The 23,080-nt window shown below is 44.3% G+C and overlaps 1 protein-coding gene across 1 annotated transcript in view; it reads left to right on the plus strand.

The window, feature by feature from the left end:
* The first annotated feature begins 4,295 nt into the window (after positions 1-4,295).
* The window catches only part of ADD2 (adducin 2), a 79,350-nt gene continuing 60,565 nt past the window's right edge, over positions 4,296-23,080 (plus strand). The window contains exon 1 of the mRNA XM_018558885.1: positions 4,296-4,420. The gene's annotated coding sequence lies outside the window, so the exon portion shown is untranslated. The remainder of the gene's footprint in view (positions 4,421-23,080) is intronic.

Genomic DNA, 23,080 nt, shown 5'->3' on the forward strand with positions numbered 1-23,080 from the left:
TCTCCCCAATGTTAAAAAGGCATGTAGCCTAGTCAGTAAGGGGGGTGCTGCATGCTACCACATGAAAAGATACTCTCCTTGCTGTCTGGTAATTCATATTCCCTATGGTAGTGTCAAACCCTTTGGTATAATAGTGAAGTGACCATGTCCTTTTTTGACAATAGCTTGCCCATAAATCTTTAAAAATTGCCAAAATTTAGTAGCACGATTACCCCCCGCCCACAAACACACAATGCAGAATGAAAACTTGTATAAATACACTAAACATGGGCAAAAGCTGGCACGGATAGATATACACCTGGCCTAATTGAGTGTCTTTGCTGGTCTAGATCAGCGTTTCTCAATTTTTTTTAGCCGCAGCACCTTTTAAAAAATTTAGCAAAATCTGGGGCCACCCCAATCTTAAATGTAAAATGATAGGTGGCCCTTTCAAAATCCAGATAGGGGTCTGGTACAGATTTTAAGGGGAACCCCACGCAAAAACACAAAAAAAGGGGTTCCCCATTCACATCAGATGACCCCCCACCCCCCCCCCCCATATGTAACCGATTCCCTGCAAGCAACTCTGTGCAATGTGCTCCTCTACCAGACGCATGTAAAGGGAGAGGAGTGAGAGGATGTCGGGGGATCCAGTGATCGGATGACCGATGGATCATTTATTATTATTACTAGTATTTATTTTCAATTAATATTCCATTTTGTATTATTTATTATTATTGTTACTACTTTAAATATATTTTATTATTATCCCAGTGATCAGACGGCTGATGGATCATTTATTATTATTATTATTATCCCAGTGATCAGACGGCTGATGGGTCATTTATTATTATTATTATCCCAGTGATCAGATGACAGATGGATCATTTATTATTATTATTATCCCAGTGATCAGACGGCTGATGGATCATTTATTATTATTATTATCCCAGTGATCAGACGGCTGATGGGTCAATTATTATTATTATTATCCCAGTGATCAGATGACAGATGGATCATTTATTATTATTATCCCAGTGATCAGACGGCTGATGGATAATTTATTATTATTATTATCCCAGTGATCAGATGACAGATGGATCATTTATTATTATTATCCCAGTGATCAGACGGCTGATGGATCATTTATTATTATTATTATCCCAGTGATCAGATGACAGATGGATCATTTATTATTATTATTATCCCAGTGATCAGACGGCTGATGGATCATTTATTATTATTATTATTATCCCAGTGATCAGACGGCTGATGGATCATTTATTATTATCCCAGTGATCAGACGGCTGATGGGTCATTTATTATTATTATTATCCCAGTGATCAGATGACTGATGATCTTTTATTATTAATAATAATAAAAGATCCATCAGTCATCTAATCACTGGAATAATAATAAATTAAAAGTAGTAATAATATTAAATGATCCATCCGTCATCTGAGTGATCACTGGAATAATAATAAATAGATACTAGTAGTAATGATAGTAGTAGTAGTAATCAAAATAAAAATAGTTTATTATTACTATCAGTCATCTGATCACTGTAATAATAAATTAGTAATAAATGATCCATCAGTCATTATTATTCTTATACAGGATTTATATAGCGCCAACAGTTTGCGCAGTGCTTCGTCTGATTGTTGTCATACTCATTATTATTATCATTAAAGTAGGGGAAGCCTTTTCCTTTAGGATAATTTATTTGTATTTACAGATTATAGGAGGAGGAACCTTTTACATTTGTGTAGAGAATGCTAACTACATATACACAGGTTGAACACTATTTTGGTCCAGTAAGGAGGATGCTCCTCTTCCTGTTATCTTGTAAATGTTTCCCTAAAGACATTTTACATGGAATTTGCTTTCCACCAGCAGTGCATGTAACCCCTTTACACTGATCTTGCATTGCAGTTCTGTGTGAGTGATGATGCTAAACCCTGCTGATGCTGGCAGTCACTGGTCCATCAGCTCGATACTTTAACCCTGCTGATGCTGGCAGTCACTGGTCCATCAGCTCGATACTTTAACCCTGCTGAGCCAGGTTGAGGGGGCAGTGGCTGGGAGGGTGCGGCCACAGTGTCTTGGGCTCATTGACCTTGCCAGGAGCTGGGCGGGATGCTGGACTGGGGGGTTGTTGCACCAATTCAGCACAACAACAAAAAAGTGACCATTCCCTGCTAGCACCCCGCCCCTGGAATGACATCACAGCAACTCAGCAGGCGAAAATCTTAGGGACAGCCCTGCATATGGAATAAAGTGAAGCAGTCGCTGCCTGCTGACTCCATGCAGTTTCGGCTGTGAATTCATGAATTGATATAAAAGGTGCAGAAACTGTAATCTGATTATTCTGCCACTTCAGCATGAATTAGTAGAAAAAAGTCTACATTGTTTCTTCTGTACACTTCTTATGTAACCGATTCCCTGCAAGCAACTCTGTGCAATGTGCTCCTCTACCAGACGCATGTAAAGGGAGAGGAGTGAGAGGATGTCGGGGGATCCAGTGATCGGATGACCGATGGATCATTTATTATTATTACTAGTATTTATTTTCAATTAATATTCCATTTTGTATTATTTATTATTATTGTTACTACTTTAAATATATTTTATTATTATCCCAGTGATCAGACGGCTGATGGATCATTTATTATTATTATTATTATCCCAGTGATCAGACGGCTGATGGGTCATTTATTATTATTATTATCCCAGTGATCAGATGACTGATGATCTTTTATTATTAATAATAATAAAAGATCCATCAGTCATCTAATCACTGGAATAATAATAAATTAAAAGTAGTAATAATATTAAATGATCCATCCGTCATCTGAGTGATCACTGGAATAATAATAAATAGATACTAGTAGTAATGATAGTAGTAGTAGTAATCAAAATAAAAATAGTTTATTATTACTATCAGTCATCTGATCACTGTAATAATAAATTAGTAATAAATGATCCATCAGTCATTATTATTCTTATACAGGATTTATATAGCGCCAACAGTTTGCGCAGTGCTTCGTCTGATTGTTGTCATACTCATTATTATTATCATTAAAGTAGGGGAAGCCTTTTCCTTTAGGATAATTTATTTGTATTTACAGATTATAGGAGGAGGAACCTTTTACATTTGTGTAGAGAATGCTAACTACATATACACAGGTTGAACACTATTTTGGTCCAGTAAGGAGGATGCTCCTCTTCCTGTTATCTTGTAAATGTTTCCCTAAAGACATTTTACATGGAATTTGCTTTCCACCAGCAGTGCATGTAACCCCTTTACACTGATCTTGCATTGCAGTTCTGTGTGAGTGATGATGCTAAACCCTGCTGATGCTGGCAGTCACTGGTCCATCAGCTCGATACTTTAACCCTGCTGATGCTGGCAGTCACTGGTCCATCAGCTCGATACTTTAACCCTGCTGATGCTGGCAGTCACTGGTCCATCAGCTCGATACTTTAACCCTGCTGCTGGTGGCAGTCACTGGTCTATCAGCTCGATACTTTAACCCTGCTGATGCTGGCAGTCACTGGTCTATCAGCTCGATACTTTAACCCTGCTGATGCTGGCAGTCACTGGTCCATCAGCTCGATACTTTAACCCTGCTGATGCTGGCAGTCACTGGTTTATCAGCTCGATACTTTAACCCTGCTGATGCTGGCAGTCACTGGTCCATCAGCTCGATACTTTAACCCTGCTGATGCTGGCAGTCACTGGTTTATCAGCTCGATACTTTAACCCTGCTGATGCTGGCAGTCACTGGTCCATCAGCTCGATACTTTAACCCTGCTGATGCTGGCAGTCACTGATGCTTTAACCCTGTTGATGCTGGCAGTCACTGATGCTTTTACCCTGCTGATGCTGGCAGTCACTGATGCTTTAACCCTGCTGATGCTGGCAGTCACTGGTCCATCAGCTCGATGCTTTAACCCTGCTGATGCTTACAGTCACTGATGCTTTAACCCTGCTGATGCTTACAGTCACTGATGCTTTAACCCTGCTGATGCTGGCAGTCACTGGTCCATCAGCTCGATGCTTTAACCCTGCTGATGCTGACAGTCACTGATGCTTTAACCCTGCTGATGCTTGCAGCCACTAGTCCATCAGCTCAATGCTTTAACCCTGCTGATGCTGGCAGTCACTGCTGCTTTAACCCTGCTGATGCTGGCAGTCACTGGTCCATCAGCTCAGGCTGTCAGGGATATTCCCAGGTCTATTGTGCGGCTGCACAGAGCATCCTAGAGATGCTGTAGGGTGGGTGTGGTGGGGGAGGGGCCACCCAGATCACTGTCACTGGCTTTTGTTTGCCTGCTGTATCCAGAAAGGGGCTGGGCTTCTGCTCTATAACCATCCACCAGGAGATAACATGGGCTCCCCAACCTGCAGGAGATAACATTGCCATCGCACAGATTCAAGGTATGTCCACATCATTCCTACTCACCTACACCTATATTCATACAGGAATGTCAGATGCTAATGCACTGCCTGCCAGCCTGATGCAATGATGCATATGAGAGCCAGTCTTGGGCAGGCTTTATTTTAGATGGCAGCAACCTGTAAATAATCAAATGATGCATGCTCCTTTATGGATGGGGGGTTATAACTATAATTTGCAGGTATAGAAATGAGCAGATCTTTCTTTCTTTTTCTCTCTCTTTGCTATCACAATCTCTTTCCAGTGTCATGCTAGGTGGGTGTATGTGTTTTCCTTACGTGTCCATTTCTCCGTGGACATAATGGATGTAATAGAGCAGAGATATGAAGCACCCTGCTGAGATTATTTTCTTTGCTGTAGTTCTGCCGGCAGCCACAAGGGGGCGACCTGCATGAGCAATCTCTCTATGAATAAAATGTAATTCTAATAATACAAGAAACCATATAGTAATATGGCAGATAGCATAGTGAGAGGGAGTGAATGAGTTGGGTTAATCTGAAGCTGTCTTGTGTGCCTCATCTGACTGATCTGGAGGTGTGGAGGGTGGCAATGCAGGAGGAATAATTAATGCAGCTAGTGTGTGGGTAGACAGGAGAGGCAATGGTGTTCAAGAGCTCATCCATATGTGCCATCCCCTAACATGCTGCACAGACACCTAGTTGTATTAGCAGTGGCCTCAGATTGTGGAGTGAGCTGCAAAATCCCTGTGCTAGCCATTCAATTGCCATACTGAATGCCTTGTATCCTATTCCTATTGAATGCTTCCTGTCTTTAGAAATGTTTACCAACAAGGGTGTGACGGTATTTGTCATTCCCAGTTTACAAGACACTCGTGCTCTTATCTCTGTGTGCCAGATGAGAGTGAAAGCAGTGTTTTAAAGTGGCCATGCATAGAGAACTCGTTGATTTTCAATAACAAACTTGGAGCTTTGGCTTCCCCTGTATAGCAAGTGTTTCCATGGATGGGATTATAATGTGGGCCTATAGATGTTCTGGAACTACAAGTCCCAGCGTGCCTGGGCTTAAACCGCAGACAACAGAAATGTAAAAAGAAAAAAGTAGGGAAAGATCAGAGGTTTCTTCTGTGCAGAATGGAATGGGCGCAAACCGTTTCTGCATAAGGGAGTGGCAGTGTCGCTTGGGCCATCTGACTTCTCGGACCCAGGAGAGGTTGTGTTCTGTGGATACACCCTGTGCAGCCTATAGAACACCTTCTGATATTGGTAAATCTGCTCTTTCGTTTGCAGGTTGCATAAGAGAAAATCTAGCCATGTATGGCCAGTTTAAAGTATGTGTAAACCCTAACAATGAACTTCTCTTATTGCTCCTTTTTGGCCCGTCGAATACACATTTGAAAGTGTTTTATCTATTTGATGAAGTAAAAAAATACATTTAGGGGGTTATTCACTTAGCTGCCGAAGGCAGCCGAGTGAATAACCGAGCTGAAGTCAAGTGAGCCGTACATCGGCTAAAATCAGCCGTACATTGGCTGCCTTCGGTCAACCGAACATGCTCAGCATGTTCGGCTGACCCGAAGTGCAGAAGGACTTCGACTCAGCCGATCCAACATCTGGATCGGCTGAGCCGAAGCTCCAGCAGCTCACTCGCTGCCGTTCGCCCCTATTCTCATTCTCTCCTGAGGTAGCGAGCAGAATAGCAAAACCGTTAAATGAAAAAAAAAATGTGAAAAATTATTTTCAAAATGTAAAAAAATTGAAAAATTAAAAAAATATATTTTAAAGAAAAAATAATAAAAAAAGAAAAACAATTGAGCGGAGCTAGATGTGACAGCTAGCTCCGCCCAACTGTTTCCTATTGGCCGGCTAGAGTCTTCTACTTCTAGCAGGTCCCGGCCAATGAATAACAACTGGGCGGAGCCAGCCGTGACAGCACGGCCAACTCCGCCCAGTTATTGTTTATTGAGAGATCAGCGTTCCCAGGTCATTTGGGGACGCTGATCTGTCATTACAATTGGTCTCCGCCCAGCTATCATTTGCGTGGAAATCGGTTGGCTTCGGCCAAGCTTTCTCTATGCTTCGGGTGTCACTACGGCTCAGCCGAGACGAAGCATATACATTCAGCTCGGCTGCCTTCAGCTGCTGTAGGGTGATTGTGATTGGCCCGTACAGCAGCCCTTCGGTTCACCTGAACCGAAGGGCAGAGGCGGCCGAAAGATCAGCCGAAGCTACGGCTGGATCCTTTGGCTCTTTAGTGAATAACCCCCTTAGATTCTGTCGGAAATCCAGTTAGTTATCGCTTCATGTCTCTGCTATCAGTGCTGTTCCCAGTTCTCTGTGGATTACAGAATACCTCCTCTGTATGTTATGGGGAAGAGGGGGAGGCAGTGTTCTGTTGTCCTACTGTCTCTGTCCTAGGGTGACAACCCTGCTCATCCATAGATACAGTGAGTGAGCGTTGTCACCCTAGGAATGGACTGGTAAGCTGCAATATATTACATTTGTTCTTGGGTTAAAATAAGCTTTAGGGCCCATTTACCCCATAGTGTTGCGCTAAAAGCGCAGTATCTGCTATCGCACAGTGCACCTAGCATGTGGTACCATGCAGTTCATTTTAATGGCATCCTTCTGCGCTTACTTGCAGCACAAGGTGTGGCACCGCAGTACTGTGCATGCAGAAAAAGTGGTGCATGCATTACTTTTTTCACCACAATGCGCAGTATTGCTCTACTGCATGTTGAGTTTTGCTGCAATGCATGGCTGCCGGGAGGTGCACTGGGGTGCCAGTCAAATGAATGGCAACAAACCTAGTGCACTGTACCGCACACTAGGTGGGCCGTGCGATAGCGCGAGTTGAACGCATGGATACCGTGCCTTTAGGAGAACGCTATGGTGTGAATGGGTCCTTGAAGGGAACCTCCAATGAGAGAGGCTGCCATTGCTCACATGGTCTTATGAAACATCACCTGGCTGTCATGCTAATCCTCTTGCTTCCAAACATTTGAGCCACTGACCTATGACTTCTGACTTTCAAACCTCTGCAAACTTGTTGCATGTGACTCAGTGTTACAGCCGGTGGGTCAGTAGAACAGTCGGCCAATAAGCATTTTAGGTCCTCAGTATCCCCCCCTGTATTTCCTCTTCTGCGCGCTTTCCTGGTGAACGCAGTTTGCGGTATTCTTCTATCTGGCATTCTCTGCTCAGTAGGCAGAAGGAACCTGCATGATATAAAGGGAAATCTTGGATTCTGCAATTTTCAGAACTTTGGGAACTTTTCCAACCAATCTTTGTTCTGATGATGTGAGTTGATTTGGCGCATTGATGCATGGGATGGTGGATTTGGTGCATTGGATCAGAAGACCTTAGTACAGCTTTCAGTGCTTGCCTCATATTTCTGGACACAAACATCTCTCTTCTTTGCAGTCTTGCATGAGGTCATCTGTTGCAGCTTCCCCGGCAACAAGCTTTAAAATGTGGTATGGTGGTGGTTTATCCTTTTTAGAGCTGCAACCTGAATGTATTTATGCTTTAAAGGTTCAGTCCATTTAAAACACAATGTTCAGCTATAGGTATAAGTATAAATGTGAGATGAATCACCCACCACCTTTTTGGGGTAGGGCTGCAGTGAGTTTTACCAGATTTCCGAGCATTGCGCAAGTGATACCAGGGGCTATGACTCTCCCTGTTAGATGTCTCTCTTGCTCCGCTATACAGAGAATTCTGCAGCTTGATGAAAGAAACTGTAAAAGTCCTAGCTGGTGTTTGAGAGATGTTAATAGCCAGTTACGGTGGCGTCCCTACACTTTTTGTTGTCTGAGGCGGGGGGGGGGGGGGGGGGGGGGGCGGGGGTTGCACAGTGGTGGTTAGAAGAGACAGCACTCTGAATCTCCCCTCTCCCAGCATTAGTCCTGCAAGTTCTCCTGTTCCCACAGGACCCAGCAGCATGAGGGGACACATCACACTCTCTCTTCCCACTGGCTCTCTTCATAGTACCCTTGGCCCCTGCTACTCTCCAGGCTCAGACACACACCCGCTGTCCCAGCATACTGCTCAACGCTCTTCCCCTGTACCACTGTGAGTCCCTGTAGATCTCTCCCCTGGGTGGTGGGGGGGAGTAAAAGTCCTAGCCAAGCTCAGCCGATTACAGTCCTCCCTGCTCATTGTTAGGAGCATCCTGACCAGCTCCTAGCAACCAGTGACATCACTGGTTGCCAGGAGCTGGGCGGGACACCGGCCAGAGCATCCCAGGTTACTAATAACTGGCTGGAGAGATGTATATGGCTGCAACTTGAGGCGCTCTGGCTGGAAAGGGGGTGGCAGGCACACTGCAAACATTGTGTAGCAGAGCAGAGGTCATGCCGCTCTGCCTGCCCCCACCCCACGTGACCCAAAGAGATGCTGCCTGAGGGAATACAAGAATGTCCGTAAAACCTAAATCTAGAGTGGTGCAACCCCACCATACAGTTAATCTGCTCCACCTTGTGGCGCCATGGTCACCTCTGCATCTGAGAGGAGGTCCTGCCCCTCATCTGAAAAGAGAAAAGAGTGCCAGTAAAACCACAAAATTATATTTTTAGGTAGTTCTGTGTGTTTCTATAACCTGGGTGGGTATGTTCAGCGTGAATGACACAGAAACATTTGTCTCCTATGGAGCCACCCCGGTGTGTGCTAGTAAGCTGTGTGTGTCTCCACAAATACACAGACACAGCAATCCCTTTCCTCTCCTCCCTTCTCCAAGCTAGTAGATAGATGGCTGCTGGCCACTGCTCTGTCCCTTGTAATCTTGTACTGGACAGGAAGTTCAGGGAAGCCGAGCTGAGAGTTGGAGCCAGTTGTTCGGAATGACGATGAGTGTAAGTGCTTGGGCAAACATTTGAAGGAATGCTTTGCTGGGCAATGTATATTTGTTTGATCTGGATTCATTATTGAAAAAGGTTTGAGCGTTTACACATCCACACCTATATATGAACTCTGGGGGAAAAAGGTGTGATAATCTGCAATGAAGGTAAGGTTTTACCTTTTTAAGGTATCCATAGGCCTAAAAGTGTGGTGCTGAGGGACATAGCTGGTGCTGCTTTACTAACCTGCCTAAGAAATTGTTCCTCTAGAGCAGGGGTGCCCATTAGGTCGATCGCGATCTACCAGTCGATCGCAAAGCGATCCCTGGTAGAGCGTGATGTCCTGTTCTCCCGCCGTGGGGCTTCTCCTCTGGATCCGAGAAGAAGTGAAGGTAGAGCTGCTGCCGTCGGCGGGAGGGTGGTCGAGGGTATCACAGCAGCACGCCGAGTGGTGAGAAGAGAGAGCCACTCGGCCTGGATCTGACAGCCGGCGGCTCTCTGTCCTCACCGCACACAGCGGTGTGACAGCGGCTAACGACACTGCATGCAGGTTTTTTGCGTTGGTAGATCTCATTGAGCTCATCAATTGAAAAGTAGATCTCCAGACGAAAAATTGTGGGCGCCCCTGCTCTAGAGAGTGATCATAGATGGAACTTGTAGACATAAGAACATTGTTGATTAAGCCAAAGGAGCCAGACTGGGTGACTGTCCTCAAGTCTGTAGGTAGCCTTAGCCCTTCTCTACCAATCAATCATTTATGGGATCGCTAACTTTGACAGGATTCTGCTTGGATGTTATTTAGGGAGGATAGAACATACAATTGATTGGACACATCATCACTTGTATGCATCTGAAAGGCTTTATGGGTGGCAAGCACCTTCATGGGCTACTAATGTCTGTTGAATACAGGTAGTCATATCAGTTGTGTGTTGGTCTGCATATCGTTGAGGAAAAGGCTCAGTAATGTAAGGGCAGCTTGACAGAAGGTATAGCCTATCCTGCTCTCTAATAGTCCATAATTAACTTTACCAGAATTTTAATTCATTGCTTTGTGCACTTGCAGCTACTTGTGCATCCAATCCAGCACAGATGCAGGCAACGTGAAGCCAATGTATAATTAGCATAAAGTAAGGCGGAAATCTATTCTATTACAGATTTGCAAAAAAACGGCTGCAATTTATATTCAGAGCCATCCGGCAGAGACAGGTTTGGGAATTTTGTGTGTATCTGAAACCCAACCCAATGACCTGTAAATGAACATTAAGCCAGAGTGCGCTAGATAGCGCAGATCAATAAATATATTACCATAAAAAGAGCACTCTCAGGAAGAGGTGGAGCCATAAAATATGTCAGTGGCGGCGCCTGTTTGAACAAGGTTGTGGAGCCGTCTGGAGGGGTTCTGATGAGCATTCAGCCAACAATCATCTTTATTATTTCCCAGGCACTGTCCTTTATTTGCCAGCTTTTTTGGAGGTTGTATTACCTTTGAAGGGACACAGGCTTTTATTATTATTTTATTAACTAATTGATCTGCCCTACCCATGTGCTCTGGGTTTATTTTCTAGTTCTAGAAATTGTTCCTTGGATATTGAATACTTAAATTTAAAAATCTGCAGATATGTTTTTTCTTCTATAATTATTTTTCTTGTAGGGAAGCTGCCCTGTGCTCTTGTGTCCCTAAATAAATGTAGTTTGTGTTGTTGCTGAGCTGTAGCCAGCCTGAGCTGGGTTTATTTGTTTATGACCATTACTGTGAAGGAGGCTCCAGTAGGCAAGGTATGGAGGTCAGTCAGTAACTTATGATTATGTACAGGGTCGGATTTCCAACAAGGCCAACCAAGGTCCGGCCTTGGGGCAGCAGGGACTAGAGGGGCAGCAGGGGTGTGGAATTCCTATCTCCCGATGCCAGGCACATGCAGTTCCGGGCGCCAAGTGGGTAGTTGTTCTCTACATTTAGCCCTGCTTTGGGCAAGCAGAGCTAAATGTACAGCAGGAGAGCCGTCACTTGTTTTGTACAAGTGATCTCAGTGATTTTGCAGGTCTGTCATTCTCCATATGGGGGGTGGAGGATAGGGGGGCGCATTGAGAAACCTGGCCTCGGGGCAGCAGAGAGAGTTAATCCGGCCCTGCTTATGTATCTGACCAGACCAATCCCTGATGGCGCTATTGTGGTTTGGGAGATGAGAAATATTCAGGGCACCTTTTCAAATCGTTCACTTTTCCTCAGGGCTCTGTCTGGGCAGGATGTGTGTTTAGAGTGTTTCCTCACTTGGGCCATGTGCTTTACAGCGATCTTCTGGGTCCTGTATGCTGCAGTGTTGATCAGCTTCCCCTGTGCTGTGAAAACGGGAGGGGGGGAATTTTATCAAAACTGGAGCAGACAAAATCTGGAGCAGTTGCCCATAGTAACCAATTAGCTTCTCTCTTCAGTTTGTTCAGCTAAGATTTGAAAATAAAAGAGAGAAGCTGATGCAGAGCTGCTCCAGATTTTGTCTGCTCCAGTTTTGATTCCCCTCAAAGTATTTTTTATTAATACTAGACATTCTCTGATTGGATGAGGGGTATTGGGATGTCACCGCCCCTCATCCATACCCTATTCATCACAAATAGAGAGACACTATGTAGAACATTGTGTTGACTTTCTTCCTTAAATGGATTTATTAATATTATAGTACTACTGTCTACCACTACACTAGAGTACTTCTCTTTTTTGTGCTCTTTTGGGTACCCCTAAACCCTGTCTCCTGAGTTGAGCTCAGCAATGAAAGGTAAAAAAAAAGACTAAAGTGACTGGCACACAACCTATTATTTGCCCCACCATACATATAAGACCTAACCCTGAGATTTAAGATGCCTTGGTCCAGGGCTATAGCTACAATGGGGCAAGTGAGGCACTCGCCTCAGGCGCAGCTGAGTGGGGGTGCAACCAGGGCCAGCCTGGCTGCGCCCCCTCGCCCCAGTTGCTATGGTGAGCACAGGGTGCCATTGGCAACAGGGGAGCCAGGCGGCCAACACAGCTGTGGCTCGGCAGGGAGAAGATGAGCGGCACAGACTCCAGCTTCTCCTCGGATCCCCGCTGCTCTCCCCCACCTGTATGGGCAGAGGACTCGGTGTCCTCAAACTCTTTTTCTATTTCAAAAGTGAAATGTCAGGGCTCTGTTTAGACCCCTAATATTTCCCTCAAGCCCCCCAACAGTAATCTGCCACCCAAAAAAAAAACACTCCCCCTATACACACACACTTATGCACACATATTACTAGACACGTGCAAAGACTAAACATTTGTTTTGGACGAAATGAACGGAAACTAAAATTGTTTTCATTAGGTTTCGTCAAACAAATTTTTATGCTATTTTGGATTTGGCCACCAGCGCATTTTGCGCATGTGCGCCGCCATCCTGGAGGCGGGGCGCATTAAATCACATAGCGTTACACGGCTGTTGGGGGAGGGCACAATTTTCTGTTCTTGCCTCGGGCGCAAAAGGAGCTAGCTACGGCTCTGCCTGGGTCTGGGTCCACAATGGCTGAGCGATGGTGGACCTAGCCACAATGGCCCAGGGCTAGGGGGGTGCTTCAGTTTTATATCTGAATCAGGAAAAAAGTTTGAATCCCATGATGCAATGCAATCCTCAGGATGGTTTGGACACGCATGCCTAGAGCCCAACGCCAGCCAGGACTTTTTTTCTATAGAGTGGGAAAGTCTCTGCAATGCCTGCTGGGGTTTAGCGCCGACCTTGGTCCCCACTGGTGAGATTTTCTTTCCATACTTGTTTTTGTGAAGTGTCACTCAAGCAGGAAGTGAGGACAGTAAATAATGGGGAAAGGTTTGCCACTTTTGTCAGGTATTGTTCTCTGTCTTTCAGCTAGGGAGAAATTCTCTTATTCTTGTCTTGGTGAGAACGTGATAATAACCCATCAGAGGTTCTGACTATTTCCAATTCTCTTCCAATGTTTAAAAAAAAAACCATAAAATGAAAACGCTTTAGTTGAAGTTGTGCTTTAATTCTCAGTGATGTCGCGTGTGGAGTGGTAAATTAATTGTTCTTCCAATTGCAAGCAAATAAGTCTTTAATTGGCTCTAATTTTATAATAGCAACAGCTGTTCATTTTAAAGCTATAGCCTGCTTTTTTAATTACGGCTGGATCTATTTTAATCTTACCTTGACTTGGCTTGCTCCAAGTCCAGCTCCACAAAGAGCATTTTTCCATATTTGCTGAATGCAAATATCAGATTGGTTCTTGTGTGATACAGAACAAGAGAGCTGAGAACAGTCAGCTTCAGGTGCCAGTCGTGAAAGGAAGCTGAGAAATGATTCACAGTGCTGTAGAGCAGTGTGGACTGATCGATCGTTTCCTGGGGGCATTATGTAAACGAATGAGGGGCGGTATGAGCAGAGGTTTCACCGCTAATGGCCAGATAAAGTGAGCTGCTGGTTACATATAATGGTATAGGAAGTTAAGTAGATGGAGACGTTGTATAAATCAGTCTCAGTAGAGCTAATTAATATAAGTACTAAGCATTATCGTAATGTGAGCTTCCAGAAGGAACTATTCCAGGTACCCACAACAACCAATTGGATTCTAATTTGCAGGTCTCTACTGTGGAATAGGAGCACAAAAAGATTTTGGATGCTTTATGGAATAGTAACATTTGGCCCACCTTGATGTCCATTGTGTTGCCTAGGCTATAATGCTATACAGCCTTGGTTCTCAAGTGGTGGGTCGTGACCCATAAGTGGGTCATGACACCATGTTCAGTGAGTCGCCGCATGCCTTCCACTTTTCTAGGTGAGAGGCTCCTTCGCCTCCCCCTAGCACAGCCCTGTCCGTTCTCACACCAAGCAGCCATTCAAAATATGTTGCCCACCACAGAGTGTCGATTTGAGGTGGAGTGGGCTGGGGGTATGGCCTTGAGGGAGCTCCATCCATACGTGCATTGCTTACAGCTTCTTCGCATGTCCTGTAGAGGTGCCAGGACTGGAGTGATGTCCCATTCTGGCTCCCCGCACCGCTACGGGCCCGCATGGGAGCTGTACAAGCAATGTATATATAGATGGAGCTCCATCACAGCACAGCAGCCCCCACTGGACCCCAGTCTGAGAATCCACGCTAGTTCTCGTAAGGTAGGGATGTTTGTTCAGGAAAACGGATAGTTAATGACAATCAGCATGGGTTCAGGAAAGACCGTTCGTGCCTAACTAACTTGCTAACTTTTTATGAGGGGGTAAGTAGAGATATGGAGATAAGGTAAGCCGGATTGTGTGCGTCTGTCAGTGTTTTTTGAGGGCCGTTCACACTAATACAGGGCACTAATCGCACATTCCCATGTGATTAATGCACTGTACCATGCAATTGCATCAACCGTGCATCCTGGTGTGGTAGGTGCGTTGCATTGCCATTCATTTGAAAGGCACCCCCCCATACACAGTTCGATCACCTGCACTGGAAAGCGCAGCAATGCTTTGCGTTCTATTGCAGTGCGACTTGGGTCGTGACTTAATGACCAATGACAAATGTAGGTCCTGAGGCTATCCAGGTTGAGAACCAATGCTATACAGTGTATGAGGTGCTTTGGCATCATCATGGTTCAGTTTCTCTCACAGCACTGGGGCTTCATTACCATCTTGGGTACTATGTGAAGTATGGATGAGTTGAGTTCCCAGCATCCTTGTGTATCATTTTTTCCCCATCTTATATTCCACAAACAAATCTCCTCCATAAATTTGGAATGATAATTTAATATTCGTCTGAAGCGATGTGAAAAGTCCACTGCATCTGATAGTAATTAAATATATCAAAGCCAGTATAAAAGTAAACTGATTGGACTTTGGCATTCTGACATTTAAAAAATTCATGGATTGCATTAACAATTTACTTACTTGACTTGTTCATTTATTTGAGTGTGACTCTGATGAATCAAAGATGTGATGATTAAGCCATGTTCCTTCAGTTATGCCTCTCCTGGAAGCATTATGTGTAGGACTCTAATATCATATGTTTGGCTATAGACCAGTGGTGGTCAGCTTGCCAGATATAGGAAGCCTCATGTGTGCCCCCTGAAAGAACCAAAGGGCAGCTTATAATATTCATTGTATGTAATCTTACAGAAAACTGTCAAGAGTTTTATTGTGGTAGATAGTCAGAGGCTGCAGCCTTGTTACAAGAGTGGTTAAAGACAATCTGCAGGAGACAGAGACTAGGGACACGTTATAAGACTGCTAGAGAACATTGCCCTTATAATCCCTTTACAAATCAATGCTCACACCTGGGTGTCTGTTACAGCCCCTAAATTACTGGTGCCATATGTGATGACAGTGAGTAGGGATGTTCAGATGCCAGTGCCGATACTTGGCATTTTCACGAGAACTACCAAGGTTGCAGCAGTTGGAGCTGTGACAGAGCTCTGGCGCTCCACCACTGTCCTGAAATCATTAATCTGTATTGTTTTAGAAAAACTGTCACATGACAATAAACAAAAATGTATCAGTACTTGTATCTGTGAGTACTTGGACAAGAAAAAAAAAAAGGTATCAGTGCATCCATAATATATATTTTCTAAAAAAAAAATGCATTAAAACAGGGATGCACCAATCCCAGGAGCTCTGTATGCTCCTTACAAATGACAGCTGCCTCCTAACTTTGAATTTTTCTCTAGTCTAGTCTTGGAGCTGGAAAAGTACCTGTACTTGTACCGAGTACGGTGCTTGGTATCTGAACATCCCTAATAGTGAGGTCGGAAAGAAAACCTAAACTGTGTCAAGAGTATAAAGGAGGGGTACTGCACACAATGCCACCCTCATTTCTCCCAAAAAATTCAAACATGGGTAATAAAATCAAAACCTCCTGTCTTTGCTAGGCAGTCAAGGAAGGTGACACATTGACAAAACATAGTTCATGCTATGGAATGCAGAGATATCGTAAACCTAAATTAGCCAGGGTCTTCTAAGGGCTTCAGATGAGGCTCCCTTCTAAATAGTCAAGTTGTAAATGGTCTAGAGTGCAATTTAAAGGAGAATTACGAGGCAAGTGATTTTCACTCGCCTCATAATCTGAGCTGACCGGTGGCAATGAAACTGTCAACGGTCGGCTCAGTAGATCAGATCAGGAAATGAGAGAACACATACCGGCGCTCGCTCACTTCTCAATCTATCCGTGCAGAGCTGACTGGCTGAACGGACGGAGGAGGGGGGTGGGTACAGCTGGCTCTGCCTCTAGATAGGCAGAGCCAGCTGTCACTCACACAGGTGGGTGGATCCAGACAGAATTGTCGGAATCCGTTCCGCCTGCGGCGTCTCAGTATACCGCGAGCACTGAGCTTTGGGTGACGGGAGGACGCTAGTTTGTGTCCTCCCGTTAGCCTTAGGAGAACTTTGGGGAAAAGCACTGACCCCATAGTTTTTCCTTTAAGGAATAGTATTCCATAGTATTCCTTTAAGGAATACACATCGGTGAGATTGGGGCAGTGACCTATATTGACCTATAGATGAACTCTTAAATGATTTAAACACTCACGTTTCAGTTCATGTTCCATAACTTCTATGGTATTGGAGTTGCCTTCTTAAAAAGTGGCTACGCTAATGTAGAAGAAAGCATAGTGAGGCCGAGAGTGAAATCGTCACACCACATTCTATATTGCACTCAGCAATATACATTATTTTAAAAGGGGAAAAGATAAAAAGTAAGGAAAGTGTGAAAGTAGTAGCACATTAAACCATTTAGCTAGCATTGTAATGAATCATTATCTTTCAATGGCCCTAGGCAGGAAAACACTGACTATTCTCTCTTTGCTATGATGTTGATTCATGTGCAATGATCGTTCTGGAGATGGAAAGAATACATACAAAGCCACAAACCTGAACCATGAAAATAAGTGTCATCTGCCTGGCTGTGCAGCTTGCAAGAGGTGCATAAATCACAAGATTGGTTGACCAGCATGCAAATTCTTAATTAACTTGGCAGATAAAACAGGTAACATTTGGTATATGTATCTGAGCTGCATATTTAGCTGTTGATCTGGAGTTTCATTTGATCCATGGCCGTTCAGTGGTATTTTTATTCTAAGAATATTCTGCGGTTTTCAGCAATGCCTAGATCTGATATCTAGGACACAAGCAGTCCTCATCCACTAACAGCCCTGTGTGACCTATGGACATAGTCAGGCTTTTTCCACCATTGTCTCACCTGACTGTTGAGATCCAATGTGTGTCATTGCCTGTAGGAATTGGATACAAGATGGGTATTATTAATTACCACCCAGCCTGACTCACACAAGCTATTTTAAGTTCACGCCTCTGTGAGCTTCCTACGCAGCTGTAAGTATAAAAATCTGCCAGTTCTCCCTTTATGATGAGCACATCGATTCTGCGGGGGTGATCCTATTGGCTTAATGGGGAAATAAGGCTTATAATGGAACAGAGAATGATTGGTCCACTACGTTTTGATATTCCTACAGGTAGATAGAGGCAGGGATAACAGTTGTAGCTCTTGTACTAACACTCTAATATAAAAAGAAAAAAACACTCAAAACAATAAAAATTGTAAAGAATATTAAACTGTATGTAAAAAAATAAAATAACATACTATCAGCATATCTTAATGCAGCAAACATGATTATGTCAATTCGTGACTACACATCACCAGTGCAAAAACTCTTACAATACGTATACAGAATGTATCATACTCAGGGTCGTCCCTATAATAAGGCAGCCTGAAGCTGTTCCCTCAGGCTGCATCTCTTTGGGTCACATTGGGTCCTTTCCGGCCAGAGCATCCCGGGTTGCCAAGAGCTGGGCGGGGAGATGTGTAAGTGCCATACACATCTCCTCTCCCAGCTCTTAGCAACCTGGGGAGCTCTGGCCGGAGCCCCACCCAGCTCCTGGGAACCAGTGAGATGGGTGGGATGCCAGCCAGAGGTGGGTGCACCACCAGGACCCCATCAGCGCCCCCGCCCCCCCAAACATGACCACCAGTACTCCCCATGAACGTGACTACCAGCACCCCACACACAGACCCCCACCCGTCCTGTCCCCCACCACCTCAGGACATGGTTATGCAAGGGATATAATAGTGTCCCAAAAATTTAGTTAGTACATCCATTCCACTGAGGTCAATATCAAACCAAAGGTGTACTGTCAAAATATCAATCTGTGTTAGTGTTAGGGACTCCAATCCCTTTCCCCATGAAGTAGGACTTACCTATTGTAATGGACCTCTACTAACGTATGTCAGCAGGGTCAATCATGCTTATCCCCAAATAAAGGGCATGAATTATCCACTCAGATGTAAGCAAAGACCTCCTGGAGCCCTCGCTTGTGTCTCACCATAAATAGAACAGACTCAGTCATTCCTTTACAATACCGATCTCGGCTTGTCTCTGCCTGTCCACGTAACTTGCAGGCAGGGCAGCCATCAGGGGGGTACGGCCGATACTCATGTAAGGGGCCTGAGGGGCCCGCCCGGGTCCCTTATATGACTATCGGCCGACATTGAAGGGCGAGGAGGCGGAGGCCAGGCCCTAGCAGCACAGGGCCCCAGCATTGCCGCTCCAGCAGCTTTGAGACAAGCTAAGGCCCCATCAGCGACGCTGCTCGTCTGATGTCGGACTGGCCGGAAGTGACGTCACTTCTGGCCGGTCCGGCGGCAGACGAGGCCATGTGTGCAGGTAAGAGGAGCTAGGAAGGAAGGAAGGAAAGGAGGGAGGGGAGGGATGCAGCCCTGACCAGCCCACCTGAGACCCCTTCAGAGCCCACCATAGACAGTCTCAGATGGGCTGTGCAGCATCTATGGTGGGCTTTGCAGGGTCACTCTCAGTGGGGTCCTGTGTCCAGCGCGTCACTAAGCCCTGCGTCCAGCGCTTCACTAAGCCCTGCGTCCAGCAGCGCGGGGGGACCCGGCCTGAAGCCGTGTAAGGGGCCCCAAAATTTATGATGGCTGCCCTGCTTGCAGGTACTGTGTTCCTCATCAGAGTTTTGTCATGTTTCACGTTATTGGGTCCACAGCCCCTGATTGTGTCCTATAAGGCAAAACATTTCAGTCATAGTTTTGTGTTTGTGCAGACCTGAAGTTATCAATAAAGCCTTGTTGCATGGGCTATTAATGCATTCTTGCTGATATCAGCTCTTTGTTAAATAGATTTTACATGTGGACCTCCCATCTTAGCCTTGCATGACTATCAGTTCCACGTGACTGTTCTTGTCAGCAGCGAAGCCATTGTTGGAGCCAGGAGCATGTACTTTGTTCCTAGAAAACTGCACATGCAAGGTCACTAGAGTGGCAGATCTGAATCTGCTGGGTTGTCTGCCATCACATCTAAGATGGCGGTACCTAAAAGCAGCATTGGACATTCTGGCTTACGTGCACTAGGGAGGATTTTTAGGGCTTAATTAGTGCAGTATGTTTGGTGTACAAGAACATTGTATTATGGGAAATGTGTTGTATGATGGGATTGGTGAAGGGACATAGTATTTTTAAAGCCCACTTCCTGGTTCACTTATACTCACCTTAACAACACTCAGCTGCAGTGTGAACCACAAGCACACTCTGACACTTTCTGTCACCAACTCTGTGATGTGATTGTGTTTGGGCCTGACAATTGGCCACTGAGGCCTTAGCATTGCATCATCAGAGGAGGGCACATTGTACAGTCCCCTATACCCAGTAGCTCCAGATATTTTGCGGGGGCTGCAACATAGCTCTGGGAAGGCGAGTATGTGGGTTAAGGACCGGGTTGGGCTAATACGAGACTGTCGTGACTTTTTCCTGAATGGGCAAAGCGACAGTCTCTTTAATTAACACAAACCTCTATAATCTGTAGCTGTGCAGACCTAGGTGGCTTTCCTTCTACTTCCCCTGAGAATTTCAGGTTCTACAACAGTTTGAAGTGTTAATCACTCAACTATTGAACACTTCATTCATGTCAGTGACACTGCACAGCTCGTCTACAGCAGATTCTGGCTCCAGAAATAGAACTATACTTGTCAGCTTGAAGGAAACATTTTGAAATGATGACAAATCGAACACATCCTGCTTAATTGATGGCTTTTCACCTCTTCCATCTCCACTAATTAATGACCATAATGGGAATATTCCAAACTTGTTAACTTCAGTCTTTAAGGAAATGAGAGTTTATTTTTTGTTTTTCTTTTGTACAACAATCCTTTAAAAAATTACACATATCAGCTTTCTGCCCACACTTCCAAAGGATCCAAAAATATGTGAATTAAAAATATGACCACCTACACCTCGATTTAGCAATTTAAATTTTGTGACCTATGTTTTGTTGAATTATTTAAATTATGTGACTATGAAGGTTGTATTCTGGAGGAGAATCCAGAATACTACCTGCAGCATTCAGCTTTCTCTCTCTCTCTCTCTCTCTCTCTAACTTCACAATCTATCCGTGCAGAGAGCCGTGACTGTCACTCACGACTCCCTGCAGGGATTAGCCCCCCCAAACCCTGTCTGATCCGCCAGCGCTGACTGGCAGAACGGATGGGGCGGGTACAACTATGGGGAAAAGCCCGAACCCTATAGTTCTCCTTTTAAGTGCTTGTCTTGCCTAGGGAGCTAAAATGCTCACCCGAACCTTGATACCAGCTGAGTCCTAGACTGGTCCCTTCAGCCTCCAGTCTTTACCTCCGCTCCAGCTTTGGAATGACCCTCTCCGTCCTCATGACCTATACACAAAAATTAGACATGATGACTCACAGCACCTTCGGGCACTGGAGTGGAGGGGAAGCAAGGCTGAAGGCACCAATCTAGATGCCAGCCAGAATTGTGGTTCAAGTTAGTATATCTTTGTTATTTTAGCTCCCTAGAAAAAAAAAAACGAGCACTTAACCCTTGCAGTGCCGAGGTGGCCCCACTGCAAGGGTTAAGATTTTTTAAGATGTTTGCCTGGAGTTCTCATTTAAAATGAAACCTTTGTCTTTAGACAGAATAGGAAATGGTTAGAATCTGTCATATTTTATTTCTGTGTCCCCTTGTGAAGAATTAACCTTTTGCTTCCAGTGTGGTCACCAGGACAGGGAGCGTGGAAGCAGGCAGCAGTAAAAATATAATTGTGCGAAGCATGGTGGCTCTTTTGCATAATGTAATTTAATATTTATATTTTTTTTAATCGGATATTTTTTTATTATTTTGAATTTTGCATATTCATAGACCAATACACATGCTGCTCTGCAACATACAGAGCTAGTACAGATACAATAAAATATAACATTGATCATGCGACCGGAAAGGGAGTACATAAAAAGGGTTTGGGACGGAGAGGGGAATGGGAACACATAGAGGGACAGAGAGTATAAACAACACATGTAAAGAAAGAAAAAAAAAAGACAAGGGAAAAATTTTTTTATTAAGAAAGGGAGATTTGATTCCCCTCCCCCATATATATCACAATACGGATATTTAGCCAATCCCAAAACCTTTGTCACCGTGCAACTGCTTGACTAAACCTTCCACGTAGCTTGTGCGTGCGTGACCCCTTCATTTCTCTCATCCCTTCCTGCCCCGTCCAGCCTCCACCAGCTCGTGTGAGACTTCCACACCATCTATGTTTCCCAGTCTGTTGCATTATAGACGGGTGATGCCTTCTACTTCCCCTCCATCCTTCCCTCCCCCCTCTTCCGCTGTACCCCTCCCTCCTCCTCCATCTCCCCTCTTCCCCCCTCTCACTCCATAAATATTGATATTTTTAGTAAAAATGTTGATTTCAGTACAATTCATTTTAATGTTTAAATGGAAAAAAATTCCAAATCAATTCCTGAAAGTGGAATAAAATTAAAAAACAAAATGAAAAAGTCTATTGGGGAAAGTATAAGGGCCCATTCATGTCTATGCTGTCAGCTGCAGTCTGTTAACACTTGTTTATGTTAGGGCTGCCCATTCATTTGCCAACACACCAATGGACCAAAATCTGGCTTTGTTTTCCCTAACGCAGTGCACACGATGTTACTGTGCGATAAAGTGCACAGCAATCCATGTGTGACGGAAATGCGTTAGCTTAGTGCAAAATTTAAGGCACCACTACACCCTAATGCATGCATGGTACATTGCCATGTGTTGTAGTGATGTGCATGGTAACACAAGGCACCACAGTGTATCAATGTGAATGGACTCTAAGGCTTGTCCAAGCCTTTTTCTGATAATAAGCTCACCCTTGTAGGAAAGCACCATATTTTATATTAATATATTTTATTAGGCATAAACATTAAATTAAAGCTTTGGGTAGTTTTAAAATTATTATGTTTTTCTTTTTTAGTAGCACTCTAGCTGCATACACAGTGGAACTTTACACATACTGTCTTGATCAGCCAGCCTTGTGATTTATACATCCCTGCAACACTCTTCAGCCAGTCTCATGATCCACATACTGCCACAACCTTGTTTCCTATTACAGCTTATTTGCAGTCCCTGCATACTAACTGGCCTATGAATGAGCATCATCACAATGCAGAAGTCATCCGTGTGCTCTTCCCCTGTAAACATCTTACATACGGTATTCTCTGCCTTGTCTGATATCTGCTAGTCAAGGGTTAAGATAAAGAACAATTTAAAGTGTATCTAAAGTCAAAACATTTTTTGTTGTGGATAGACTAATGAGGCCTTAAAACTCCTGCCAGGTTTTAATTGCTGTTTGTGTCTCCAGTGGTGTGTATTTATGTCTCTACCATAGTAACCATTGCCACCAGAACTGAATGTCTGAACCAAAATTTTGGATTTCGGAAAATCTTTTGAGTTGGGACGAGAAATCTTCCAATGAGGACACAGGTAACAACTGTGTAAGATAATTTCCTCTCACTTCCTGTTGTATCTATGGGACAAGATAAATACTCAACTGGACTAA

Source organism: Nanorana parkeri, unplaced genomic scaffold (assembly GCF_000935625.1).
Source record: "Nanorana parkeri isolate BGI_ZX_2015 unplaced genomic scaffold, ASM93562v1 scaffold365, whole genome shotgun sequence".
NCBI lineage: Eukaryota > Metazoa > Chordata > Amphibia > Anura > Dicroglossidae > Nanorana > Nanorana parkeri.